Raw genomic sequence first — 13,222 nt, 5'->3', positions numbered from 1 at the left:
CCTAACTTAGCTATACATTATACAATATAAATCATGTTACATTGCAGATTCATTTGTAGCAAGGCCTTTTTTCATTCAACGCATTCTTTGTGAATGTTGAGATCATTTTCATAGTAAAGAAAATATATCTTTCTATTGTTGTGACTTTCCCTAATTTGTAGTGATTCTTTGTATGTTCGCCAGTAAATAGATAGGTTCCCAAAGAAGATAATTAATCTATGCCCATTGTGTGCAATTTGCTATTATCACATCAATTTGGAATATTGCCAATATTTCCTGACGTGATAACATTATTAATTCACTATAATAAACTAATTTAAGTCCGCCTTCGTATGTGAAATATCAGATTTACGCGTATGGACTACATGTCGCGAAAACATAGAAAACTTCACATAGAATAAGGATTTTTGCATACATAATACTGCTACTTTTTTGGAGCCTGGAGATGAACAATTGATAAACGAAAATAACGGTAACACGTTGTACAGTGAATTTCAGTGGTATATAGTTGATACAGTAGATCTTCTTTATTTTTCTTTGATCATGTCCGATCCTAATATGATAATATGGGCCTCCACAGAGTAGAGGTTTGTATTAACAGATTTTTGTTTTTACGAGAAATGGATACAAACATCACGCGGCAATTTAAAAAAAAAAAAACAGAACTTTCAAATATCACGGTTGATTTTGGGCTGTCATCGTGCTTTCTTCTTCCTTCTTTCCGCAAAGTTTTGAGCTCGTTATCGAAACAATTCTCAAGAGATAATGCTGTAAATTGATTGTACTTACTGTTTGTCGGAAAGGATTTGGTTTAGCTAATGACGAACATTGCTATAATAATAGGAGGGAATGGAAACGTTTTTTTTTTAAATCATGGTTTTTAGCTTCTTCACCAAAATCCAATATCCGATGATCAAATGGCAAATCCTATTAAGATCGCGGTAGGCAATACAATGTATTATCATCATGTAATTTTTACTCTTTACTTTCTATGATCCAGATTTGACTTCAGTTTCTTTGGGTCTTCTCGCCAACTGAAAGTTAATGGAGTTTTTTTATGGATCGGCTAAAATTAAGTATGTACAGTTTTCAAAATAAAGAACAAACATGGGTTTACAAATAAAATAAATCGAAAGGATATTAAGCCCCAATAAATGACTGCCCTCTAATATGAAGGACAAAAAGAACCTCCGTCAATATGCTATATTTTTTTCTGAATAAATAAAGGAAATCCATGATTTAAAGATGTATAAATAAACATTCTTATTTTGCAACAAAGTTAATTAATGAAAAAACGCATCCTAAACAATTACATAATAAATAGTTGAATACACATGTTAGATACAATTAAGAACAATTAATTTACGCATGAATAAATTGTCAGAAACACGTACTACCGACCGTAAAACTATAAGATCCGTTCGTATAGTCTATAGTGTAACCGTAACAAAACAAAAGATTTCCAAAGTATTTACATGTTAAATTGTTTACGATTCGATGCCTACTTACCTACTTTTAACCAATTAATCATTAATTACTGAGAAGTAGTATGAACTTCCAATTGGAGACAAAACAAGACATGTACGCACTTAATTAATTGCAGGTAAACGATCGAAATGAACACGTAAACAAAATGAAGGTAGATAATCCATATATTTAGACTAACATAAACGTACCACGTAAGCGTGAAGTTCGATAGTTTTTACAGAAAATATGACGTAGTTAGAGCGACGCCGAGCGAGAGAAAATGAAACAATAGGCGTCGTGTAACAGAAGTCGAAAATAACAACGGTAGCAATAATTAAATTTACCCTATGTAATCTATGCACCGTAGAAGACATTGCAATCTGCGCAGTTTAAAGATTAATAGCGCCTGTAATGTGTACGGATTTACTGGCACCAATAGTGTGTAAATTCAACTATCGCAATAATAACTGTTTACACGTACAAGTGCTGACTGTCTCGCTAACCTCATCATCATTTTATACATCATGAATGGTCGTAAAAATGTCAAAATGCTTTGCACGGTGTAATTCGTATTTTTTCCGGCAAGTTCGCCACTATCGTTATACTACGCATGCGCAGATATTTCACAAATTCCAACTGTCTTGTGAAAATCCAGCTGATTTTATTTGATTCATGCATGCAATCTTGCAACTTGCACAATAATACGTGTTTACACGTGCATTTCCTTTTTATGGCCGCGATAACACGTAGATACTGTCAGCGGTAAATCCATGCACGTGTAAACGGGGTATTAGTTGTTCTCTTTAGCAGCAGACCCACCACGTTCATACGTACAGAATGTGCATTGCACAAGGACGCCCGAATTTCGGCGATTAAATTAACAACGAATAATTACAAGATAAAAAGAACTTTTAATATACAACGTTTTTAAATTTTCTGTTGAATCATATAAACTTGACTTGACTAGCTTAAACGATCAAAAAAAATGTATTTGATATACATAATACTGAAATGTCATTTTGACACTCATATTGATTTCCATAGTAACGCACGCATATATTAATAATTTAGTTGTTAGGACCCTAGCAACCAATAATAGTGGATTGGATTACTGATTTCTTCCGAAAAAACTGTTCATACAAAAAATAATTAACTGAAAATGAATTTAATTCTACCTAAACATGGCTAAAAGTATTTAAAAAATACATTGGCATCGTGTTCTGATAGATTCTAAAAGTTTCAAATATCTAGCTAGTCGGGAAGTTAGTTAAAATTCGATTGTAAGATTTGTACCGGACAAACAACCACCGGGACAAATAAGAATTCGATCTAATAAAAACGTTGTTAAGTGACGCGGCTTCTAATTTTTAATGTCTCTCATTAATTTTAAATTCGCCATCGACTTTTAAATTCTTGACGAAATTTAAAATTTTAGGCAGAAAAGCTGATCGTACTGAAGAATATAAGTACCTATAAGTTTATTTTTTTGAAGAGAAAGAAAAAACTGGACCTTTGATTGTGGAAAGACCTTAAAAAACGTGCGGTTCAAGAGAGTTGTTTTTCACTCAATGTGGCACAATAAAAGGATGAAAATCTATGCTTTATTGATATCTTATTCAATTTTCGTTATGTCCAATCACAAGTAGGCATTAAAAAACCGAGAGTCTACGACCTAGATGCTTACTGCATTTTGATAATGTTATCTGGCAATCTAGCAAGAATATCTCATCAATCATGCATGAAAAAAGACAATAATAATAAAATATAACAGCTAAACATACCACTGTGACTGACTTATTTAATTTGAATTGCAGGCTGAATTTGCAATTTTGCAATTTGAAAATTTGCTGAAACTATGGCAATAATACGAGTTCTGTAGGTACCTCAGAGTTAGTGTGTCTCAATTTAGATTCTGCTGAAAATGTTGATGAAACCCAGTATTCTAAAAAACAGAATAAGGCCCTTCGCTCACGGAGAAACTAAAATCCGACAAACTGGTTGCTGATGGAACTCATAAACTAGCCAATGCCAATGACTGATGGTTCGTACACGGCGCTACTGAAACTCACTTACAATAATAATCTCATAACCTCAAACTGTCAAACCCATTATCTTTCCTATTACATTCTAAGCTTTTCTGTAATATATTCACGGGAATATTCTGGCAGCCTGTAATTATACAGGCAAGAGTATTTCACAACATCTGCCACACAGGTATTTTAAATTAAAAATCTGTTCGCCCATCTTTATCTTTTGACGCCTTGACTTGTTATTGCTTTTTCAGTTCAGTTCAGTGTTACCAATTTTGGTAATAAAATATGATTTTTCATCGAATCTACTGATATTGGTACCGCTGTTTTATGGGTAAGTTGAAACTGAGACCGGGAGACTAGCATGTCGCGTCTCTTCGGTTTCGGTCGCGTACGTTTTGAAACTGAAACATTCCAGTGTTGCCGTCAGCGAGCCGCCATTGAAATACATTAGCTAGATATTGGCTGGAATTTTAGTTCCAATCGCGTCTTTTATGAGTATTCTCGTGAGCGGAAGGCCTAAGGGTATGAAGAATCTTAAAACGCGTTTTCCTGAAAGTGTTCTCATTGAACTTAAAATAATCTGGCTCTTATGTACAGATAGGATGGTAACTAACTGTTATCTGAAAGCAACGTAAGGTTAAATACATGTAAGTATATATATTATAATAGCGTGTTATTGTCTCGTGTGGCTAGACAGAAAGTTTCGTATGAATATGTTTGAATTTTTCCAACAAAATAAATGCGCCGTAATACGCATATGTATAGGAGTAGATGTGTCACTGAATGCGTTCTACAAGTGTTTGTAAAAAGACAGTAACGACGGGTTTGGGTCGAAATACCGAAGGCCAAAATCCCGAAGGCCGAAATCCCGAATGCCGAAATCCCGAATGGCCGAAATCCCGAACGGCCGAAATCCCGAATGGCCGAAATCCCGAATGGCCGGAATCCCGAAGGCCGAAATCCCGAAAAATAAAAAAATGTAAACAATAATAATTTTCAACCAGCGATACCCAAATAGGCGGCTCTTTAACTTACGTGTGTAATTTACCGAGATAGTAAAAAAAGTTTTATAAAAACTATTATTAATTATGGAATCAACCATAAAAATAATTTTCAACCAGCGGTACCCAAATAGGCGGCGCTTTTTCTTGAGTGTGTAATTTACCAAAATAATAAAAATAGTTTTATAAAAACTATTATTAATTATGAATTGAAGCATAAAAATAATTTTCAACCAGCGGTACCCAAATAGGCGGCTCTTTTTCTTGCGTGTGTAATTTACCATGATAGTAAAAATAGTTTTATAAAATCTATTATTAATTATGGAATCAACCATAAAAATAATTTTCAACCAGTGGTACCCAAATAGGCGGCGCTTTTTCTTGAGTGTGTAATTTACCAAAATAATAAAAATAGTTTTATAAAAACAATTATTATTTATGGGTTGAAGCATAAAATTATTTTTCAACCAGCGGTACCCAAATAGGCGGCTCTTTTTCTTGCTTGTGTAATTTACCATGATAATAAAAATAGTTTTATAAAAACTATTATTAATTATGGAATCAACCATAAAAATAATTTTCAACCAGCGGTACCCAAATAGGCGGCGCTTTTTCTTGAGTGTGTAATTTACCAAAATATTAAAAATTGTTTTATAAAAACTATTATTAATAATGGATTGAAGCATAAAAATAATTTTCAACCAGCGGTACCCAAATAGGCGGCTCTTTTTCTTGCGTGTGTAATTTACCATGATAATAAAAATAGTTTTATAAAAACTATTATTAATTATGGATTGAAGCATAAAATTATTTTTCAACCAGCGGTACCCAAATAGGCGGCTCTTTTTCTTGCGTGTGTAATTTACCGAGATAATAAAAACAGTTTTATAAAACTATTATTAATTATGGAATGAAGCCCAAAAATAATTTTCAACCAGCGGTACCCAAATAGGCGGCTCTTTTTCTTGCGTGTGTAATTTACCATGATAATAAAAATAGTTTTAAAAAAACTATTATTAATTATGGAATCAACCATAAAAATAATTTTCAACCAGCGGTACCCAAATAGGCGGCGCTTTTTCTTGAGTGTGTAATTTACCAAAATAATAAAAATAGTTTTAAAAAAACTATTATTAATAATGGATTGAAGCATAAAAATAATTTTCAACCAGCGGTACCCAAATAGGCGGCTCTTTTTCTTGCGTGTGTAATTTACCATGATGGTAAAAATAGTTTTATAAAAACTATTATTAATTATGGATTGAAGCATAAAAATAATTTTCAACCAGCGGTACCCAAATAGGCGGCGCTTTTTCTTGAGTGTGTAATTTACCAAAATAATAAAAATAGTTTTATAAAAACTATTATTAATTATGGATTGAAGCATAAAAATAATTTTCAACCAGCGGTACCCAAATAGGCGGCTCTTTTTCTTGCGTGTGTAATTTACCATGATAATAAAAATAGTTTTATAAAAACTATTATTTATTATGGATTGAAGCATAAAATTATTTTTCAACCAGCGGTACCCAAATAGGCGGCTCTTTTTCTTGCGTGTGTAATTTACCGAGATAATAAAAACAGTTTTATAAAACTATTATTAATTATGGAATGAAGCCCAAAAATAATTTTCATTTTAAATATCATTTTAGATGGGTAATAACCTAATCATAATTATCAAATGCGCTTGTAATACAAGACTTGTATATTGATTGTAGGTTTTATCGGAATTTGATTTCTGATGATGGACAGTTCAATGTGGTCTTATCTGAGAACGAAAGTGATAAAGCTGTCTTTTATTAATAATTATCAGGTATACATAACATTTTCATTAGCTTTGTTAATACTTAGTCATGTTCCAAACTCAATCTGTAAGTTTTCTTTCTTTTTTCAACCATGTCCGATCCAGGTTTATTTTTTTTACGAGAAATGGATGTCAGCCATTTCCTCAACTCATTAGGTCCATACTCTGACTCATACACAAATTGAAAAGGCAATATGTGTACTTGCACAGACCCAGGATTCAAACCTGGGACCCACAAAGCTATAGGCCGACGCTTAAGCCACGCGGTCATTGTGGGAATAGTCTTAGTTCAATAAAAACAAATACGTGTAACTGACAAAGTTAATATGCATCATTTATGTCAGATCCTAACAGCTCATTTCCACCCTTCACCACTCTAAAACCTAGCATCCAATTAAATAACATTTTTTTGTATTTTAACTAATCAATATGTACGTTTCTTAAAACTCACAATTTAAAAAAACCGTCGTAAAATGTGGGCTCGTTCAACACCCGTCTTTGATTATTATAGGTATCAGATTTTATCGGTATTTTTATCACTAAAATGTAGTGTGATAAATTTGTTGAATTTAATAAAAATTATTTTGAATAAATCATACTTTCTATATTTCATTTTTGAAAATCGTGAAATCTCTTTTATTTATATCAAATCTAGCTTAACACTGGCGACCTTTTCGAGACCCAGGGTCGACTTGGACTAGTAATGATATGAAATAAATATAATTATGTACAAAAACGTTGAAGAAAATTTAATTTTATCGCAGTGATTCCAAACCTTTTTCATGTCACGGCACACTTTTCAAATTATAATATTTTCGCAGTACATTGAAAAATACTTAACATGTTGGTTGACATATAACTTCATTCGGACTTTCAAATTATCGTTTTTTATCCATTTTTTAATTTAATAATTAATTTAACCACATCAGAGTTTTGACCAACTAGATTACTAGAGGGACATTTTTATATGTATCATATAATAGCGATTTCACATTGATTTTATTGAATTGGTAGCCATAAAAATTATTCTGAATGATAGCAAATATAAACTCTTTCTTATAATCATTACCTTTAGTGACTTATTATGTCACACTGTTAATTGCATTTTTTTGAAATAATTCAATCAACATAAATAATATTAGGTTATTAGTTTTAAAGTCGGTAACCTTCATAAATACTTTTATTTATATTGTTCTTGACTCAATTTCTGTGAGTACAATTCCATCGTACATATGTATTTTCATAAAATATCAAATCCAGCTCCGATTGTTAGTTAAATATAATAAAACAGGAAATCGAGTGCAAAGTTGAATACATTCATCAGGCTCCATTTTTTATATATATCAACTCTATACATGATTTTTTATTAATTCTTATGACGTTAAGGATATTTTATTTTACTACTCGCTTTTCTTAATTGATCATTAATATGTTTGTAGTCCTAAATGTGCTTGACAGCTGTTGTTTGCGAGTGTCTCAAAATGGTGGAATATGCAGGTTACCAACTTTGAAATTAACAGCCTCATAATATGCAAAGCCAGTGCTGCTATATTCCACAAAAAACAGTGAACTTTCAACATAAAAGATAATTCACCAGGGAGAAAATGCTAAAAAATGATAAACATTCATCGAAAATATAATATGCTATGGCGTACATATTTTTCACACTACAGTTTTTTTAATACCAAATAAAATTGCGCCACAAGCAACATCTTTACTTTACCATACCAGTAGTATAAAAAAAATGTGGGAAAAGTTTATTTTTACTTTTTGTCAGAATTTCTATGATTTATAAAGAAAATAGAATGAAATTCTGCAGTACATTTCTTAATCGTTTCCGATACCCGTTTGGAATCACTATTCCATGGCCCTACCAAAGTTTTTGGTTATAAACATAATCTAAAAATGTGCTTCATAAGGATTTAATTATATGTATCCATTAATTATTTTGTTTATTCGATATTTAGTATGATAAATTGTATGAAGGGTTGCCAACTTTTATTCAGATGAATGAAAGTTGAGAGCCTTTTTAGCTCTTCTGGGAATGTTTTTTTCCGGGACATTTAAAAAAATTATGTGTATTGAGATAGGAAATTATTTTCTTACTTTATTCCATAATTAATAATAGTTTTTATAAAACTGTTTTTATTTTCTTGGTAAATTACACACGCAAGAAAAAGAGCCGCCTATTTGGGTACCGCTGATTGAAAATTATTTTTATGCTTCAATCCATAAATATTAATAGTTTTTATCAAACTATTTTTATTATCTTGGTAAATTACACACTCAAGAAAAAGCGCCGCTTATTTGGGTACCGCTGGTTTAAAATTATTTTTGTGCTTCAATCCATAATTAATAATAGTTTTTATAAAACTATTTTTATTATCATGGTAAATTACACACGCAAGAAAAAGAGCCGCCTATTTGGGTACCGCTGGTTGAAAATTATTTTTATGCTTCAATCCATAATAAATAATAGTTTTTATAAAACTTTTTTTATTATCTTGGTAAATTACACACTCAAAAAAAAGCGCCGCCTATTTGGATACCGCTGGTTGAAAATTTCCTTCATTCCATAATTAATAATAGTTTTTATAAAACTATTTTTATTATCTTGGTAAATTTAACACTCAAAAAAAAGCGCCGCCTATTTGGATACCGCTGGTTGAAAATTATTTTTGTGCTTCATTCCATAATTAATAATAGTTTTTATAAAACTGTTTTTATTATCTCGGTAAATTACACACGCAAGAAAAAGAGCCGCCTATTTGGGTACCGCTGGTTTAAAATTATTTTTGTGCTTCAATCCATAATTAATAATAGTTTTTATAAAACTATTTTTATTATCTTGGTAAATTACACACGCAAGAAAAAGAGCCGCCTATTTGGGTACTGCTGGTTTAAAATTATTTTTATGCTTCAATCCATAATTAATGATAGTTTTTATAAAACTATTTTTATTATCTTGGTAAATTACACACGCAAGAAAAAGCGCCGCTTTTTTGGGTACCGCTGGTTGAAAATTATTTTTATGCTTCAATCCATAATAAATAATAGTTTTTATAAAACTTTTTATATTATCTTGGTAAATTACACACTCAAGAAAATGTGCCACCTATTTGGATACCGCTGGTTGAAAATTTCCTTCATTCCATAATTAATAATAGTTTATATAAAACTATTTTTATTATCTTGGTAAATTTAACACTCAAGAAAAAGCGCCGCCTATTTGGATACCGCTGATTGAAAATTATTTTTGTGCTTCATTCCATAATTAATAATAGTTTTTATAAAACTGTTTTTATTTTCTTAGTAAATTACACAGGCAAGAAAAAGAGCCGCCTATTTGGGTACCGCTGGTTGAAAATTATTTTTATGCTTCAATCCATAATTAATAATAGTTTTTATAAAACTATTTTTATTATCTTGGTAAATTACACATGCAAGAAAAAGAGCCGCCTATTTGGGTACCGCTGGTTGAAAATTATTTTTATGCTTCAATCCATAATTAATAATAGTTTTTATAAAACTATTCTTATTATTTTGGTAAATTACACACGCAAGAAAAAGAGCCGCCTGTTTGGGTACCGCTGGTTTAAAATTATTTTTATGCTTCAATCCATAATTAATAATAGTTTTTATAAAACTATTTTTATTATCATGGTAAATTACACACGCAAGAAAAAGCGCCGCCTATTTGGGTACCGCTGGTTGAAAATTATTTTTGTGCTTCATTCCATAATTAATAATAGTTTTTATAAAACTGCTTTTGTTATCTCGGTAAATTACACACGCAAGAAAAAGAGCCGCATATTTGGGTACCGCTGGTTTAAAATTATTTTTGTGCTTCATTCCATAATTAATAATAGTTTTTATAAAACTGTTTTTAATATCTCGGTAAATTACACACGCAAGAAAAAGAGCCGCCTATTTGGGTACCGCTGGTTTAAAATTATTTTTATGCTTCAATCCATAATTAATAATAGTTTTTATAAAACCATTTTTATTATCATGGTAAATTACACACTCAAGAAAAAGCGCCGCCTATTTGGGTACCGCTGGTTGAAAATTATTTTCATGCTTCATACCATAATTAATAATAGTTTTTATAAAACTATTTTTATTATCTTGGTAAATTACACATGCAAGAAAAAGAGCCGCCTATTTGGGTACCGCTGGTTGAAAATTATTTTTATGCTTCAATCCATAAATAATAATAGTTTTTATAAAACTATTTTTATTATTTTGGTAAATTACACACGCAAGAAAAAGAGCCGCCTATTTGGGTACCGCTGGTTTAAAATTGTTTTTATGCTTCAATCCATAATTAATAATAGTTTTTATAAAACTATTTTTATTATCTTGTAAAATTACACACTCAAGAAAAAGCGCCGCCTATTTGGGTACCGCTGGTTGAAAATTATTTCTATGCTTTAATCCATAATTAATAATAGTTTTTATAAAACTATTTTTATTATCTTGTAAAATTGCACACTCAAGAAAAAGCGCCGCCTATTTGGGTACCGCTGGTTGAAAATTATTTTTATGCTTTATACCATAATTAATAATAGTTTTTATAAAACTATTTTTATTATCTTGGTAAATTACACACTCAAGAAAAAGCGCCGCCTATTTGGATACCGCTGGTTGAAAATTATTTTTGTGCTTCATTCCATAATTAATAATAGTTTTTATAAAACTGTTTTTATTATCTTGGTAAATTACACACTCAAGAAAAAGCGCCGCCTATTTGGATACCCCGCTGGTTGAAAATTATTTTTGTGCTTCATTCCATAAATAATAATAGTTTTTATAAAACTGTTTTTATTATCTCGGTAAATTACACACGCAAGAAAAAGAGCCGCCTATTTGGGTACCGCTGGCTTAAAATTATTTTTATGCTTCAATCCATAATTAATAATAGTTTTTATAAAACTATTTTTATTATCATGGTAAATTACACACGCAAGAAAAAGCGCCGCTTTTTTGGGTACCGCTGGTTGAAAATTATTTTTATGCTTCAATCCATAATAAATAATAGTTTTTATAAAACTTTTTTTATTATCTTAGTAAATTACACACTCAAGAAATAGCGCCGCCTATTTGGATACAGCTGGTTGAAAATTTCCTTCATTCCATAATTAATAATAGTTTTTATAAAACTATTTTTATTATCTTGGTAAATTTAACACTCAAGAAAAAGCGCCGCCTATTTGGATACCGCTGGTTGAAAATTATTTTTGTGCTTCATTCCATAATTAATAATAGTTTTTATAAAACTGTTTTTATTATCTCGGTAAATTACACACGCAAGAAAAAGAGCCGCCTATTTGGGTACCGCTGGCTTAAAATTATTTTTATGCTTCAATCCATAATTAATAATAGTTTTTATAAAACTATTTTTATTATCATGGTAAATTACACACTCAAGAAAAAGCGCCGCCTATTTGGGTACCGCTTTTTGAAAATTATTTTCATGCTTCATACCATAATTAATAATAGTTTTTATAAAACTATTTTTATTATCTTGGTAAATTACACATGCAAGAAAAAGAGCCGCCTATTTGGGTACCGCTGGTTGAAAATTATTTTTATGCTTCAATCCATAAATAATAATAGTTTTTATAAAACTATTTTTATTATTTTGGTAAATGACACACGCAAGAAAAAGAGCCGCCTATTTGGGTACCGCTGGTTTAAAATTATTTTTATGCTTCAATCCATAATTTATAATAGTTTTTATAAAACTATTTTTATTATCTTGTAAAATTGCACACTCAAGAAAAAGCGCCGCCTATTTGGGTACCGCTGGTTGAAAATTATTTTTATGCTTCATACCATAATAAATAATAGTTTTTATAAAACTATTTTTATTATCTTGGTAAATTACACACTCAAGAAAAAGCGCCGCCTATTTGGATACCGCTGGTTGAAAATTATTTTTATGCTTCATTCCATAATTAATAATAGTTTTTATAAAACTATTTTTATTATCTTGGTAAATTACACACTCAAGAAAAAGCGCCGCCTATTTGGATACCGCTGGTTGAAAATTATTTTTGTGCTTCATTCCATAATTAATAATAGTTTTTATAAAACTGTTTTTATTATCTTGGTAAATAACACACTCAAGAAAAATCGCCGCCTATTTGGATACCGCTGGTTGAAAATTATTTTTGTGCTTCATTCCATAATTAATAATAGTTTTTATAAAACTATTTTTATTATCTTGGTAAATTACACATGCAAGAAAAAGAGCCGCCTATTTGGGTACCGCTGGTTGAAAATTATTTTTATGCTTCAATCCATAATTAATAATAGTTTTTATAAAACTATTCTTATTATTTTGGTAAATTACACGCGCAAGAAAAAGAGCCGCCTGTTTGGGTACCGCTGGTTTAAAATTATTTTTATGCTTCAATCCATAATTAATAATAGTTTTTATAAAACTATTTTTATTATCATGGTAAATTACACACGCAAGAAAAAGCGCCGCCTATTTGGGTACCGCTGGTTGAAAATTATTTTTGTGCTTCATTCCATAATTAATAATAGTTTTTATAAAACTGCTTTTGTTATCTCGGTAAATTACACACGCAAGAAAAAGAGCCGCATATTTGGGTACCGCTGGTTTAAAATTATTTTTGTGCTTCATTCCATAATTAATAATAGTTTTTATAAAACTATTTTTATTATCTTGGTAAATTTAACACTCAAGAAAAAGCGCCGCCTATTTGGGTACCGCTGGTTGAAAATTATTTCTATGCTTTAATCCATAATTAATAATAGTTTTTATAAAACTATTTTTATTATCTTGTAAAATTGCACACTCAAGAAAAAGCGCCGCCTATTTGGGTACCGCTGGTTGAAAATTATTTTTATGCTTCATACCATAATTAATAATAGTTTTTATAAAA

General features: G+C 30.5%; 1 protein-coding gene across 1 annotated transcript in view; it reads right to left on the bottom strand.

Moving 5' to 3' along the window:
• The window catches only part of LOC147078289 (serine/threonine-protein kinase NIM1), a 185,623-nt gene that overhangs the window by 153,512 nt on the left and 18,889 nt on the right, over positions 1-13,222 (bottom strand). The gene's annotated exons all lie outside the window — the stretch shown is intronic.

The sequence above is a fragment of the Rhyacophila brunnea genome, unplaced genomic scaffold, assembly GCF_057557595.1.
Source record: "Rhyacophila brunnea isolate RB1 unplaced genomic scaffold, BYU_Rbru_1.0 scaffold_11, whole genome shotgun sequence".
NCBI classification, from domain to species: Eukaryota; Metazoa; Arthropoda; class Insecta; order Trichoptera; family Rhyacophilidae; genus Rhyacophila; species Rhyacophila brunnea.
This window is presented reverse-complemented; position numbering and strand designations above follow the sequence as displayed.